Genomic DNA, 15,529 nt, shown 5'->3' on the forward strand with positions numbered 1-15,529 from the left:
CACTGATCCTGTAAAGTAATTCTAAGCATACTTACAAGTAACTTGTATTTCCTTCCATAGTAACCCACTGTGTGGTTTTCACCAGAAAAGTTTCCAAGTGTCCATTTTTGAAATGTACAAATATTCCTCTAAAATCAGCCGAACTACGAATTCCGATTTACTTACCTGTTATCAGGAGAGGACCCAGTGCTGCATCTTTTAGCCCAGCAGTGACCCTGAAAAGTAATTCTAAGCGTACTTACCAGTAACTTGTATTTCTTTCCATAGGAATCCATTGTGTGGTTTTCACCAGTAAAGTTTCTAAGTGTCCATTTTTGAAACGTACAAATCTTCCTCTAAAATCAGCCGAACTACGAAATCCGATTTACTCACCTGTTATCAGGAGAAAACCCAGTGCTGCATCTTTTAGACCAGCACTGACCATGAAAAGTAATTCTAAGCGTACTTACCAGTAACTTGTACTTCCTTTCATAGGAATCCATTGTGTGGTTTTCACCAGAAAAGTTTCTAAGTGTCCATTTTTGAAATGTACAAATATTCCTCTAAAATCAGCCGAACTGCGAATTCCGATGTACTTACCTGTTATCAGGAGAGGACCCAGTGCTGCAACTTTTAGCCCAGCACTGACCCTGAAAAGTAATTCTAAGCATACTTACCAGTAACTTGTATTTATTTCCATAGGAATCCATTGTGTGGTTTTCACCAGTAAAGTTTCTAAGTGTCCATTTTTGAAACGTACAAATATTCCTCTAAAATCAGCCAAACTACGAATTCAGATTTACTCTCCTGTTATCAGGAGAAAACCCAGTGCTGCATCTTTTAGACCAGCACTGACCATGAAAAGTAATTCTAAGCGTACTTACCAGTAACTTGTACTTCCTTTCATAGGAATCCATTGTGTGGTTTTCACCAGAAAAGTTTCTAAGTGTCCATTTTTGAAACGTACAAATATTCCTCTAAAATCAGCCGAAATACGAATTCCATTTACTCACCTTTTATCAGAAGAGAACCCAGGGCTGCATCTTTTAGCCCAGCACTGACCCTGAAAAGTAATACTAAGCATACTTACAAGTAACTTGTATTTCCTTCCATAGGAATCATTGTGTGGTTTTCACCAGAAAAGTTTTTGAGTGTCCATTTTTGAAATGTACAAATATTCCTCTAAAATCAGCCGAACTGCGAATTCCGATTTACTTACCTGTTATCAGGAGAGGACCCAGTGCTGCAACTTTTAGCCCAGCACTGACCCTGAAAAGTAATTCTAATCGTTCTTACCAGTAACTTGTATTTCTTTCCATAGGAATCCATTGTGTGGTTTTCACCAGTAAAGTTTCTAAGTGTCCATTTTTTAAACGTACAAATCTTCCTCTAAAATCAGCCGAACTACGAAATCTGATTTACTCACCTGTTATCAGGAGAAAATCCAGTGCTGCATCTTTTAGACCAGCACTGACCATGAAATGTAATTCTAAGCGTACTTACCAGTAACTTGTACTTCCTTTCATAGGAATCCATTGTGTGGTTTTCACCAGAAAAGTTTCTAAGTGTCCATTTTTGAAACGTACAAATATTCCTCTAAAATCAGCCTAAATACGAATTCCATTTACTCACCTGTTATCAGGAGAAAACCCAGTGCTGCATCTTTTAGACCAGCACTGACCATGAAAAGTAATTCTAAGCGTACTTACCAGTAACTTGTATTTCCTTCAATCGGAATCATTGTGTGGTTTTCACCAGAAAAGTTTCTGAGTGTCCATTTTTGAAATATACAAATGTTCCTCTAAAATCAGCCGAACTACGAATTCCGATTTACTTACCTGTTATCAGGAGAGGACCCAGTGCTGCATCTTTTAGCCCAGCACTGACCCTGAAAAGTAATTCTAACCGTACTTACCAGTAACTTGTATTTCCTTCCATAGGAATCCATTGTGTGGTTTTCACCACAAAAGTTTCCAAGTGTCCACTTTTTTAAACTTACAAATATTCCTCTAACATCAGCCGAACTTTGAATTCCGATTTACTCACCTGTTATCAGGAGAGAACCCAGGGCTGCATCTTTTAGCCCAGCACTGACCCTGAAAAGTAATTCCAATCGTACTTACCAGTAACTTGTATTTCCTTCCATAGGAATCCATTGTGTGGTTTTCACCAGAAAAGTTTCTGAGTGTCCATTTTTGAAATGTACAAATATTCCTCTAAAATCAGCCAAAATGCGAATTCTGATTTACTCACCTGTTATCAGGAGAGAACCCAGTGCTTCATCTTTTAGAGCAGCACTGACCCTGAAAAGTAATTCTAAGCATACTTACCAGTAACTTGTAGATCCATCCATAGGAATCCATTGTGTGGTTTTCACCAGAAGAGTTTCCAAGTGTCCATTTTTGGAACGTACAAATATTCCTCTAAAATCAGTTAAACTACGAATTCCGATGTACTCACCTGTTATCAGGATAGAACCCAGTGCTGTATCTTTTAGAGCAGCACTGACCCTGAAAAGTAATTGTAAGCGTACTTACCAGTAACTTGTATTTCCTTCCATAGGAATCCATTGTGTGGTTTTCACCAGAAAAGTATCCAAGTGTCCATTTTTGAAACGTACAAATATTCCTCTAAAATCAGCCGAAATACGAATTCTGATTTACTCACCTGTTATCGGGAGAGAACCCAGGGCTGCATCTTTTAGCCCAGCACTGACCCTGAAAAGTAATTCTAAGCATACTTACCAGTAACTTGTATTTCCTTCCATAGGAATCCATTGTGTGGTTTTCACCAGAAAAGTTCCAAGTGTCCATTTTTGAAATGTACAAATTTTCCTCTAAAATCAGTCGAATTCCGAATTCCGATTTACTCACCTGTTATCAGGAGAGAAACCAGGGCTGCATCTTTAAGCCCTGCACTACCCTGAAATGTAATTCCAATCGTACTTACCAGTAACTTGTATTTCCTTCCATAGGAATCATTGTGTCGTTTTCACCAGAAAAGTTTCTGAGTGTCAATTTTTGAACTGTACAAATATTCCTCTAAAATCAGCCGGACTACGAATTCCGATTTACTTACCTGTTATCAGGAGAGGACCCAGTGCTGCATCTTTTAGCCCAGCACTGACCCTGAAAAGTAATTCTAAGCGTACTTACCAGTAACTTGTATTTCTTTCCATAGGAAACCATTGTGTGGTTTTCACCAGTAAAGTTTCTAAGTGTCCATTTTTGAAATGTACAAATATTCCTCTAAAATCAGCCGAACTACGAAATCCGATTTACTCACCGGTTATCAGGAGAGAACCAAGTCCTGCATTTTTTAGAGCAGCACTGACCCTGAAAACTAATTCTAAGCGTACTTACCAGTAACTTGTATTTCCTTCCATAGGAATACATTGTGTGGTTTTCACCAGAAAAGTATCCAAGTGTCCATTTTTGAAACGTACAAATATTCCTCTAAAATCAGCCAAACTACTAATTCCGATTTACTCACCTGTTATCAGGAGAAAACCCAGTGCTGCATCTTTTAGACCAGCACTGATCATGAAAAGTAATTCTAAGCGTACTTACCAGTAACTTGTACTTCCTTTCATAGGAATCCATTGTGTTTGGTTTTCACCAGAAAAGTTTCTAAGTGTCCGTTTTTGAAACGTACAAATATTCCTCTAAAATCAGCCGAAATACGAATTCCGATTAACTCACCTGTTATCAGGAGAGAACCCAGGGCTGCATCTTTTAGCCCAGCACTGACCCTGAAAAGTAATTCTAAGCGTACTTACCAGTAACTTGTATTTCCTTCCATAGGAATCCATTGTGTTGTTTTCACCAGAAAAGTATCCAAGTGTCCATTTTTGAAACATACAAATATTCCTCTAAAATCAGCCAAAATGTGAATTCCGATTTACTCACCTGTTATCAGGAGAGGACCCAGTGCTGCAACTTTTAGCCCAGCACTGACCCTGAAAAGTAATTTTAAGCGTACTTACCAGTAACTTGTATTTCCTTCCATAGGAATCCATTGTGTGGTTTTCACCAGAAAAGTTTCTCAGTGTCCATTTTTGAAACGTACAAATATTCCTCTAAAATCAGCCAAACTACGAATTCCAATTTACTCACCTGTTATCAGGAGAGAACCCAGTGCTGCATCTTATAGAGCAGCACTGATCCTGTAAAGTAATTCTAAGCATACTTACCAGTAACTTGTATTTCCTTCCATAGTAACCCACTGTGTGGTTTTCACCAGAAAAGTTTCCAAGTGTCCATTTTTGAAATGTACAAATATTCCTCTAAAATCAGCCGAACTACGAATTCCGATTTACTTACCTGTTATCAGGAGAGGACCCAGTGCTGCATCTTTTAGCCCAGCACTTACCCTGAAAAGTAATTCTAACCGTACTTACCAGTAACTTGTATTTCTTTCCATAGGAATCCATTGTGTGGTTTTCACCAGTAAAGTTTCTAAGTGTCCATTTTTGAAACGTACAAATCTTCCTCTAAAATCAGCCGAACTATGAAATCCGATTTACTCACCTGTTATCAGGAGAGAACCAAGTCCTGCATCTTTTAGAGCAGCACTGACCCTGAAAACTAATTCTAAGCGTACTTACCAGTAACTTGTATTTCCGTCCATAGGAATACATTGTGTGGTTTTCACCAGAAAAGTATCCAAGTGTCCATTTTTGAAACGTACAAATATTCCTCTAAAATCAGCCAAACTACGAATTCCGATTTACTCTCCTGTTATCAGGAGAAAACCAAGTGCTGCATCTTTTAGACCAGCACTGACCATGAAAAGTAATTCTAAGCGTACTTACCAGTAACTTGTATTTCCTTCCATAGGAATCCATTGTGTGGTTTTCACCAGAAAAGTTTCCAAGTGTCCATTTTTGAAATGTTCAAATTTTCCTCTAAAATCAGTCGAATACCGAATTCCGATTTACTCACCTGTTATCAGGAGAGAAACCAGGGCTGCATCTTTAAGCCCTGCACTACCCTGAAATGTAATTCCAATCGTACTTACCAGTAACTTGTATTTCCTTCCATAGGAATCATTGTGTCGTTTTCACCAGAAAAGTTTCTGAGTGTCCATTTTTGAACTGTACAAATATTCCTCTAAAATCAGCCGAACTACGAATTCCGATTTACTTACCTGTTATCAGGAGAGGACCCAGTGCTGCATCTTTTAGCCCAGCACTGACCCTGAAAATTAATTCTAAGCGTACTTACCAGTAACTTGTATTTCTTTCCATAGGAAACCATTGTGTGGTTTTTACCAGTAAAGTTTCTAAGTGTTCATTTTTGAAACGTACAAATATTCCTCTAAAATCAGCTGAACTACGAAATCCGATTTACTCACCGGTTATCAGGAGAGAACCAAGTCCTGCATTTTTTAGAGCAGCACTGACCCTGAAAACTAATTCTAAGCGTACTTACCAGTAACTTGTATTTCCTTCCATAGGAATACATTGTGTGGTTTTCACCAGAAAAGTATCCAAGTGTCCATTTTTGAAACGTACAAATATTCCTCTAAAATCAGCCAAACTACTAATTCCGATTTACTCACCTGTTATCAGGAGAAAACCCAGTGCTGCATCTTTTAGACCAGCACTGATCATGAAAAGTAATTCTAAGCGTACTTACCAGTAACTTGTACTTCCTTTCATAGGAATCCATTGTGTTTGGTTTTCACCAGAAAAGTTTCTAAGTGTCCATTTTTGAAACGTACAAATATTCCTCTAAAATCAGCCGAAATACGAATTCCGATTTACTCACCTGTTATCAGGAGAGAACCCAGGGCTGCATCTTTTAGCCCAGCACTGACCCTGAAAAGTAATTTTAAGCGTACTTACCAGTAACTTGTATTTCCTTCCATAGGAATCCATTGTGTGGTTTTCACCAGAAAAGTTTCTCAGTGTCCATTTTTGAAACGTACAAATATTCCTCTAAAATCAGCCAAACTACGAATTCCAATTTACTCACCTGTTATCAGGAGAGAACCCAGTGCTGCATCTTTTAGAGCAGCACTGATCCTGTAAAGTAATTCTAAGCATACTTACAAGTAACTTGTATTTCCTTCCATAGTAACCCACTCTGTGGTTTTCACCAGAAAAGTTTCCAAGTATCCATTTTTGAAATGTACAAATATTCCTCTAAAATCAGCCGAACTACGAATTCCGATTTACTTACCTGTTATCAGGAGAGGACCCAGTGCTGCATCTTTTAGCCCAGCACTGACCCTGAAAAGTAATTCTAAGCGTACTTACAAGTAACTTGTATTTCCTTCCATAGTAACCCACTGTGTGGTTTTCACCAGAAAAGTTTCCAAGTGTCCATTTTTGAAATGTACAAATATTCCTCTAAAATCAGCCGAACTACGAATTCTGATTTACTTACCTGTTATCAGGAGAGGACCCAGTGCTGCATCTTTTAGCCCAGCACTGACCCTGAAAAGTAATTCTAAGCGTACTTACCAGTAACTTGTATTTCTTTCCATAGGAATCCATTGTGTGGTTTTCACCAGTAAAGTTTCTAAGTGTCCATTTTTGAAATGTACAAATCTTCCTCTAAAATCAGCCGAACTACGAAATCCGATTTACTCACCTGTTATCAGGAGAAAACCCAGTGCTGCATCTTTTAGACCAGCACTGACTATGAAAAGTAATTCTAAGCGTACTTACCAGTAACTTGTACTTCCTTTCATAGGAATCCATTGTGTGGTTTTCACCAGAAAAGTTTCTAAGTGTCCATTTTTGAATTGTACAAATATTCCTCTAAAATCAGCCGAACTGCGAATTCCGATTTACTTACCTGTTATCAGGAGAGGACCCAGTGCTGCAACTTTTAGCCCAGCACTGACCCTGAAAAGTAATTCTAAGCGTTCTTACCAGTAACTTGTATTTATTTCCGTAGGAATCCATTGTGTGGTTTTCACCAGTAAAGTTTCTAAGTGTCCATTTTTTAAACGTACAAATCTTCCTCTAAAATCAGCCGAACTACAAAATCCGATTTACTCACCTGTTATCAGGAGAGAACCAAATCCTGCATCTTTTAGAGCAGCATTGACCCTGAAAACTAATTCTAAGCGTACTTACCAGTAACTTGTATTTCCTTCCATAGGAATACATTGTGTGGTTTTCACCAGAAAAGTATCCAAGTGTCCATATTTGAACTGTACAAATATTCCTCTAAAATCAGCCGAACTACGAATTCCGATTTACTTACCTGTTATCAGGAGAGGACCCAGTGCTGCATCTTTTAGCCCAGCACTGACCCTGAAAATTAATTCTAAGCGTACTTACCAGTAACTTGTATGTCTTTCCATAGGAAACCATTGTGTGGTTTTCACCAGTAAAGTTTCTAAGTGTCCATTTTTGAAACGTACAAATATTCCTCTAAAATCAGCCGAACTACGAAATCCGATTTACTCACCGGTTATCAGGAGAGAACCAAGTCCTGCATTTTTTAGAGCAGCACTGACCCTGAAAACTAATTCTAAGCGTACTTACCAGTAACTTGTACTTCCTTTCATAGGAATCCATTGTGTTTGGTTTTCACCAGAAAAGTTTCTAAGTGTCCATTTTTGAAACGTACAAATATTCCTCTAAAATCAGCCAAACTACGAATTCCAATTTACTCACCTGTTATCAGGAGAGAACCCAGTGCTGCATCTTTTAGAGCAGCACTGATCCTGTAAAGTAATTCTAAGCATACTTACCAGTAACTTGTATTTCCTTCCATAGGAATCCATTGTGTGGTTTTCACCAGAAAAGTTTCTAAGTGTCCATTTTTGAAACGTACAAATATTCCTCTAAAATCAGCCGAAATACGAATTCCATGTACTCACCTTTTATCAGAAGAGAACCCAGGGCTGCATCTTTTAGCCCAGCACTGACCCTGAAAAGTAATACTAAGCATACTTACAAGTAACTTGTATTTCCTTCCATAGGAATCATTGTGTGGTTTTCACCAGAAAAGTTTCTGAGTGTCCATTTTTGAAATGTACAAATATTCCTCTAAAATCAGCCGAACTGCGAATTCCGATTTACTTACCTGTTATCAGGAGAGGACCCAGTGCTGCAACTTTTAGCCCAGCACTGACCCTGAAAAGTAATTCTAATCGTTCTTACCAGTAACTTGTATTTCTTTCCATAGGAATCCATTGTGTGGTTTTCACCAGTAAAGTTTCTAAGTGTCCATTTTTTAAACGTACAAATCTTCCTCTAAAATCAGCCGAACTACGAAATCTGATTTACTCACCTGTTATCAGGAGAAAATCCAGTGCTGCATCTTTTAGACCAGCACTGACCATGAAATGTAATTCTAAGCGTACTTACCAGTAACTTGTACTTCCTTTCATAGGAATCCATTGTGTGGTTTTCACCAGAAAAGTTTCTAAGTGTCCATTTTTGAAACGTACAAATATTCCTCTAAAATCAGCCTAAATACGAATTCCATTTACTCACCTGTTATCAGGAGAAAACCCAGTGCTGCATCTTTTAGACCAGCACTGACCATGAAAAGTAATTCTAAGCGTACTTACCAGTAACTTGTATTTCCTTCAATCGGAATCATTGTGTGGTTTTCACCAGAAAAGTTTCTGAGTGTCCATTTTTGAAATATACAAATGTTCCTCTAAAATCAGCCGAACTACGAATTCCGATTTACTTACCTGTTATCAGGAGAGGACCCAGTGCTGCATCTTTTAGCCCAGCACTGACCCTGAAAAGTAATTCTAACCGTACTTACCAGTAACTTGTATTTCCTTCCATAGGAATCCATTGTGTGGTTTTCACCACAAAAGTTTCCAAGTGTCCACTTTTTTAAACTTACAAATATTCCTCTAACATCAGCCGAACTTTGAATTCCGATTTACTCACCTGTTATCAGGAGAGAACCCAGGGCTGCATCTTTTAGCCCAGCACTGACCCTGAAAAGTAATTCCAATCGTACTTACCAGTAACTTGTATTTCCTTCCATAGGAATCCATTGTGTGGTTTTCACCAGAAAAGTTTCTGAGTGTCCATTTTTGAAATGTACAAATATTCCTCTAAAATCAGCCAAAATGCGAATTCTGATTTACTCACCTGTTATCAGGAGAGAACCCAGTGCTTCATCTTTTAGAGCAGCACTGACCCTGAAAAGTAATTCTAAGCATACTTACCAGTAACTTGTAGATCCATCCATAGGAATCCATTGTGTGGTTTTCACCAGAAGAGTTTCCAAGTGTCCATTTTTGGAACGTACAAATATTCCTCTAAAATCAGTTAAACTACGAATTCCGATGTACTCACCTGTTATCAGGATAGAACCCCGTGCTGTATCTTTTAGAGCAGCACTGACCCTGAAAAGTAATTGTAAGCGTACTTACCAGTAACTTGTATTTCCTTCCATAGGAATCCATTGTGTGGTTTTCACCAGAAAAGTATCCAAGTGTCCATTTTTGAAACGTACAAATATTCCTCTAAAATCAGCCGAAATACGAATTCTGATTTACTCACCTGTTATCGGGAGAGAACCCAGGGCTGCATCTTTTAGCCCAGCACTGACCCTGAAAAGTAATTCTAAGCATACTTACCAGTAACTTGTATTTCCTTCCATAGGAATCCATTGTGTGGTTTTCACCAGAAAAGTTCCAAGTGTCCATTTTTGAAATGTACAAATTTTCCTCTAAAATCAGTCGAATTCCGAATTCCGATTTACTCACCTGTTATCAGGAGAGAAACCAGGGCTGCATCTTTAAGCCCTGCACTACCCTGAAATGTATTTCCAATCGTACTTACCAGTAACTTGTATTTCCTTCCATAGGAATCATTGTGTCGTTTTCACCAGAAAAGTTTCTGAGTGTCAATTTTTGAACTGTACAAATATTCCTCTAAAATCAGCCGGACTACGAATTCCGATTTACTTACCTGTTATCAGGAGAGGACCCAGTGCTGCATCTTTTAGCCCAGCACTGACCCTGAAAAGTAATTCTAAGCGTACTTACCAGTAACTTGTATTTCTTTCCATAGGAAACCATTGTGTGGTTTTCACCAGTAAAGTTTCTAAGTGTCCATTTTTGAAATGTACAAATATTCCTCTAAAATCAGCCGAACTACGAAATCCGATTTACTCACCGGTTATCAGGAGAGAACCAAGTCCTGCATTTTTTAGAGCAGCACTGACCCTGAAAACTAATTCTAAGCGTACTTACCAGTAACTTGTATTTCCTTCCATAGGAATACATTGTGTGGTTTTCACCAGAAAAGTATCCAAGTGTCCATTTTTGAAACGTACAAATATTCCTCTAAAATCAGCCAAACTACTAATTCCGATTTACTCACCTGTTATCAGGAGAAAACCCAGTGCTGCATCTTTTAGACCAGCACTGATCATGAAAAGTAATTCTAAGCGTACTTACCAGTAACTTGTACTTCCTTTCATAGGAATCCATTGTGTTTGGTTTTCACCAGAAAAGTTTCTAAGTGTCCGTTTTTGAAACGTACAAATATTCCTCTAAAATCAGCCGAAATACGAATTCCGATTAACTCACCTGTTATCAGGAGAGAACCCAGGGCTGCATCTTTTAGCCCAGCACTGACCCTGAAAAGTAATTCTAAGCGTACTTACCAGTAACTTGTATTTCCTTCCATAGGAATCCATTGTGTTGTTTTCACCAGAAAAGTATCCAAGTGTCCATTTTTGAAACATACAAATATTCCTCTAAAATCAGCCAAAATGTGAATTCCGATTTACTCACCTGTTATCAGGAGAGGACCCAGTGCTGCAACTTTTAGCCCAGCACTGACCCTGAAAAGTAATTTTAAGCGTACTTACCAGTAACTTGTATTTCCTTCCATAGGAATCCATTGTGTGGTTTTCACCAGAAAAGTTTCTCAGTGTCCATTTTTGAAACGTACAAATATTCCTCTAAAATCAGCCAAACTACGAATTCCAATTTACTCACCTGTTATCAGGAGAGAACCCAGTGCTGCATCTTATAGAGCAGCACTGATCCTGTAAAGTAATTCTAAGCATACTTACCAGTAACTTGTATTTCCTTCCATAGTAACCCACTGTGTGGTTTTCACCAGAAAAGTTTCCAAGTGTCCATTTTTGAAATGTACAAATATTCCTCTAAAATCAGCCGAACTACGAATTCCGATTTACTTACCTGTTATCAGGAGAGGACCCAGTGCTGCATCTTTTAGCCCAGCACTTACCCTGAAAAGTAATTCTAACCGTACTTACCAGTAACTTGTATTTCTTTCCATAGGAATCCATTGTGTGGTTTTCACCAGTAAAGTTTCTAAGTGTCCATTTTTGAAACGTACAAATCTTCCTCTAAAATCAGCCGAACTACGAAATCCGATTTACTCACCTGTTATCAGGAGAGAACCAAGTCCTGCATCTTTTAGAGCAGCACTGACCCTGAAAACTAATTCTAAGCGTACTTACCAGTAACTTGTATTTCCGTCCATAGGAATACATTGTGTGGTTTTCACCAGAAAAGTATCCAAGTGTCCATTTTTGAAACGTACAAATATTCCTCTAAAATCAGCCAAACTACGAATTCCGATTTACTCTCCTGTTATCAGGAGAAAACCAAGTGCTGCATCTTTTAGACCAGCACTGACCATGAAAAGTAATTCTAAGCGTACTTACCAGTAACTTGTATTTCCTTCCATAGGAATCCATTGTGTGGTTTTCACCAGAAAAGTTTCCAAGTGTCCATTTTTGAAATGTTCAAATTTTCCTCTAAAATCAGTCGAATACCGAATTCCGATTTACTCACCTGTTATCAGGAGAGAAACCAGGGCTGCATCTTTAAGCCCTGCACTACCCTGAAATGTAATTCCAATCGTACTTACCAGTAACTTGTATTTCCTTCCATAGGAATCATTGTGTCGTTTTCACCAGAAAAGTTTCTGAGTGTCCATTTTTGAACTGTACAAATATTCCTCTAAAATCAGCCGAACTACGAATTCCGATTTACTTACCTGTTATCAGGAGAGGACCCAGTGCTGCATCTTTTAGCCCAGCACTGACCCTGAAAATTAATTCTAAGCGTACTTACCAGTAACTTGTATTTCTTTCCATAGGAAACCATTGTGTGGTTTTTACCAGTAAAGTTTCTAAGTGTCCATTTTTGAAACGTACAAATATTCCTCTAAAATCAGCTGAACTACGAAATCCGATTTACTCACCGGTTATCAGGAGAGAACCAAGTCCTGCATTTTTTAGAGCAGCACTGACCCTGAAAACTAATTCTAAGCGTACTTACCAGTAACTTGTATTTCCTTCCATAGGAATACATTGTGTGGTTTTCACCAGAAAAGTATCCAAGTGTCCATTTTTGAAACGTACAAATATTCCTCTAAAATCAGCCAAACTACTAATTCCGATTTACTCACCTGTTATCAGGAGAAAACCCAGTGCTGCATCTTTTAGACCAGCACTGATCATGAAAAGTAATTCTAAGCGTACTTACCAGTAACTTGTACTTCCTTTCATAGGAATCCATTGTGTTTGGTTTTCACCAGAAAAGTTTCTAAGTGTCCATTTTTGAAACGTACAAATATTCCTCTAAAATCAGCCGAAATACGAATTCCGATTTACTCACCTGTTATCAGGAGAGAACCCAGGGCTGCATCTTTTAGCCCAGCACTGACGCTGAAAAGTAATTTTAAGCGTACTTACCAGTAACTTGTATTTCCTTCCATAGGAATCCATTGTGTGGTTTTCACCAGAAAAGTTTCTCAGTGTCCATTTTTGAAACGTACAAATATTCCTCTAAAATCAGCCAAACTACGAATTCCAATTTACTCACCTGTTATCAGGAGAGAACCCAGTGCTGCATCTTTTAGAGCAGCACTGATCCTGTAAAGTAATTCTAAGCATACTTACAAGTAACTTGTATTTCCTTCCATAGTAACCCACTCTGTGGTTTTCACCAGAAAAGTTTCCAAGTATCCATTTTTGAAATGTACAAATATTCCTCTAAAATCAGCCGAACTACGAATTCCGATTTACTTACCTGTTATCAGGAGAGGACCCAGTGCTGCATCTTTTAGCCCAGCACTGACCCTGAAAAGTAATTCTAAGCGTACTTACAAGTAACTTGTATTTCCTTCCATAGTAACCCACTGTGTGGTTTTCACCAGAAAAGTTTCCAAGTGTCCATTTTTGAAATGTACAAATATTCCTCTAAAATCAGCCGAACTACGAATTCTGATTTACTTACCTGTTATCAGGAGAGGACCCAGTGCTGCATCTTTTAGCCCAGCACTGACCCTGAAAAGTAATTCTAAGCGTACTTACCAGTAACTTGTATTTCTTTCCATAGGAATCCATTGTGTGGTTTTCACCAGTAAAGTTTCTAAGTGTCCATTTTTGAAACGTACAAATCTTCCTCTAAAATCAGCCGAACTACGAAATCCGATTTACTCACCTGTTATCAGGAGAAAACCCAGTGCTGCATCTTTTAGACCAGCACTGACTATGAAAAGTAATTCTAAGCGTACTTACCAGTAACTTGTACTTCCTTTCATAGGAATCCATTGTGTGGTTTTCACCAGAAAAGTTTCTAAGTGTCCATTTTTGAATTGTACAAATATTCCTCTAAAATCAGCCGAACTGCGAATTCCGATTTACTTACCTGTTATCAGGAGAGGACCCAGTGCTGCAACTTTTAGCCCAGCACTGACCCTGAAAAGTAATTCTAAGCGTTCTTACCAGTAACTTGTATTTATTTCCATAGGAATCCATTGTGTGGTTTTCACCAGTAAAGTTTCTAAGTGTCCATTTTTTAAACGTACAAATCTTCCTCTAAAATCAGCCGAACTACAAAATCCGATTTACTCACCTGTTATCAGGAGAGAACCAAATCCTGCATCTTTTAGAGCAGCATTGACCCTGAAAACTAATTCTAAGCGTACTTACCAGTAACTTGTATTTCCTTCCATAGGAATACATTGTGTGGTTTTCACCAGAAAAGTATCCAAGTGTCCATATTTGAACTGTACAAATATTCCTCTAAAATCAGCCGAACTACGAATTCCGATTTACTTACCTGTTATCAGGAGAGGACCCAGTGCTGCATCTTTTAGCCCAGCACTGACCCTGAAAATTAATTCTAAGCGTACTTACCAGTAACTTGTATGTCTTTCCATAGGAAACCATTGTGTGGTTTTCACCAGTAAAGTTTCTAAGTGTCCATTTTTGAAACGTACAAATATTCCTCTAAAATCAGCCGAACTACGAAATCCGATTTACTCACCGGTTATCAGGAGAGAACCAAGTCCTGCATTTTTTAGAGCAGCACTGACCCTGAAAACTAATTCTAAGCGTACTTACCAGTAACTTGTACTTCCTTTCATAGGAATCCATTGTGTTTGGTTTTCACCAGAAAAGTTTCTAAGTGTCCATTTTTGAAACGTACAAATATTCCTCTAAAATCAGCCAAACTACGAATTCCAATTTACTCACCTGTTATCAGGAGAGAACCCAGTGCTGCATCTTTTAGAGCAGCACTGATCCTGTAAAGTAATTCTAAGCATACTTACCAGTAACTTGTATTTCCTTCCATAGTAACCCACTGTGTGGTTTTCACCAGAAAAGTTTCCAAGTGTCCATTTTTGAAATATACAAATATTCCTCTAAAATCAGCCGAACTACGAATTCCGATTTACTTACCTGTTATCAGGAGAGGACCCAGTGGTGCATCTTTTAGCCCAGCACTGACCCTGAAAAGTAATTCTAAGCGTACTTACCAGTAACTTGTATTTCCTTCCATAGGAATCCATTGTGTGGTTTTCACCAGTAAAGTTTCTAAGTGTCCATTTTTAAAACGTACAAATCTTCCTCTAAAATCAGCCGAACTACGAATTCCAATTTACTCACCTGTTATCAGGAGAGAACCCAGTGCTGCATCTTTTAGAGCAGCACTGATTCTGTAAAGTAATTCTAAGCATACTTACCAGTAACTTGTATTTCCTTCCATAGTAACCCACTGTGTGGTTTTCACCAGAAAAGTTTCCAAGTGTCCATTTTTGAAATGTACAAATATTCCTCTAAAATCAGCCGAACTACGAATTCCGATTTACTTACCTGTTATCAGGAGAAAACCAAGTGCTGCATCTTTTAGACCAGCACTGACCATCAAAAAGTAATTCTAAGCGTACTTACCAGTAACTTGTACTTCCTTTCATAGGAATCCATTGTGTGGTTTTCACCAGAAAAGTTTCTAAGTGTCCATTTTTGAAACGTACAAATATTCCTCTAAAATCAGCCGAAATACGAATTCCATTTACTCACCTGTTATCAGAAGAGAACCCAGGGCTGCATCTTTTAGCCCAGCACTGACCCTGAAAAGTAATTCTAAGCATACTTACAAGTAACTTGTATTTCCTTCCATAGGAATCATTGTGTGGTTTTCACCAGAAAAGTTTCTGAGTGTCCATTTTTGAAATGTACAAATATTCCCCTAAAATCAGCCGAACTGCGAATTCTGGTTTACTTACCTGTTATCAGGAGAGGACCCAGTGCTGCAACTTTTAGCCCAGCACTGACCC

The sequence above is a fragment of the Triturus cristatus genome, chromosome 1_1, assembly GCF_964204655.1.
Source record: "Triturus cristatus chromosome 1_1, aTriCri1.1, whole genome shotgun sequence".
Taxonomy (NCBI): Eukaryota; Metazoa; Chordata; class Amphibia; order Caudata; family Salamandridae; genus Triturus; species Triturus cristatus.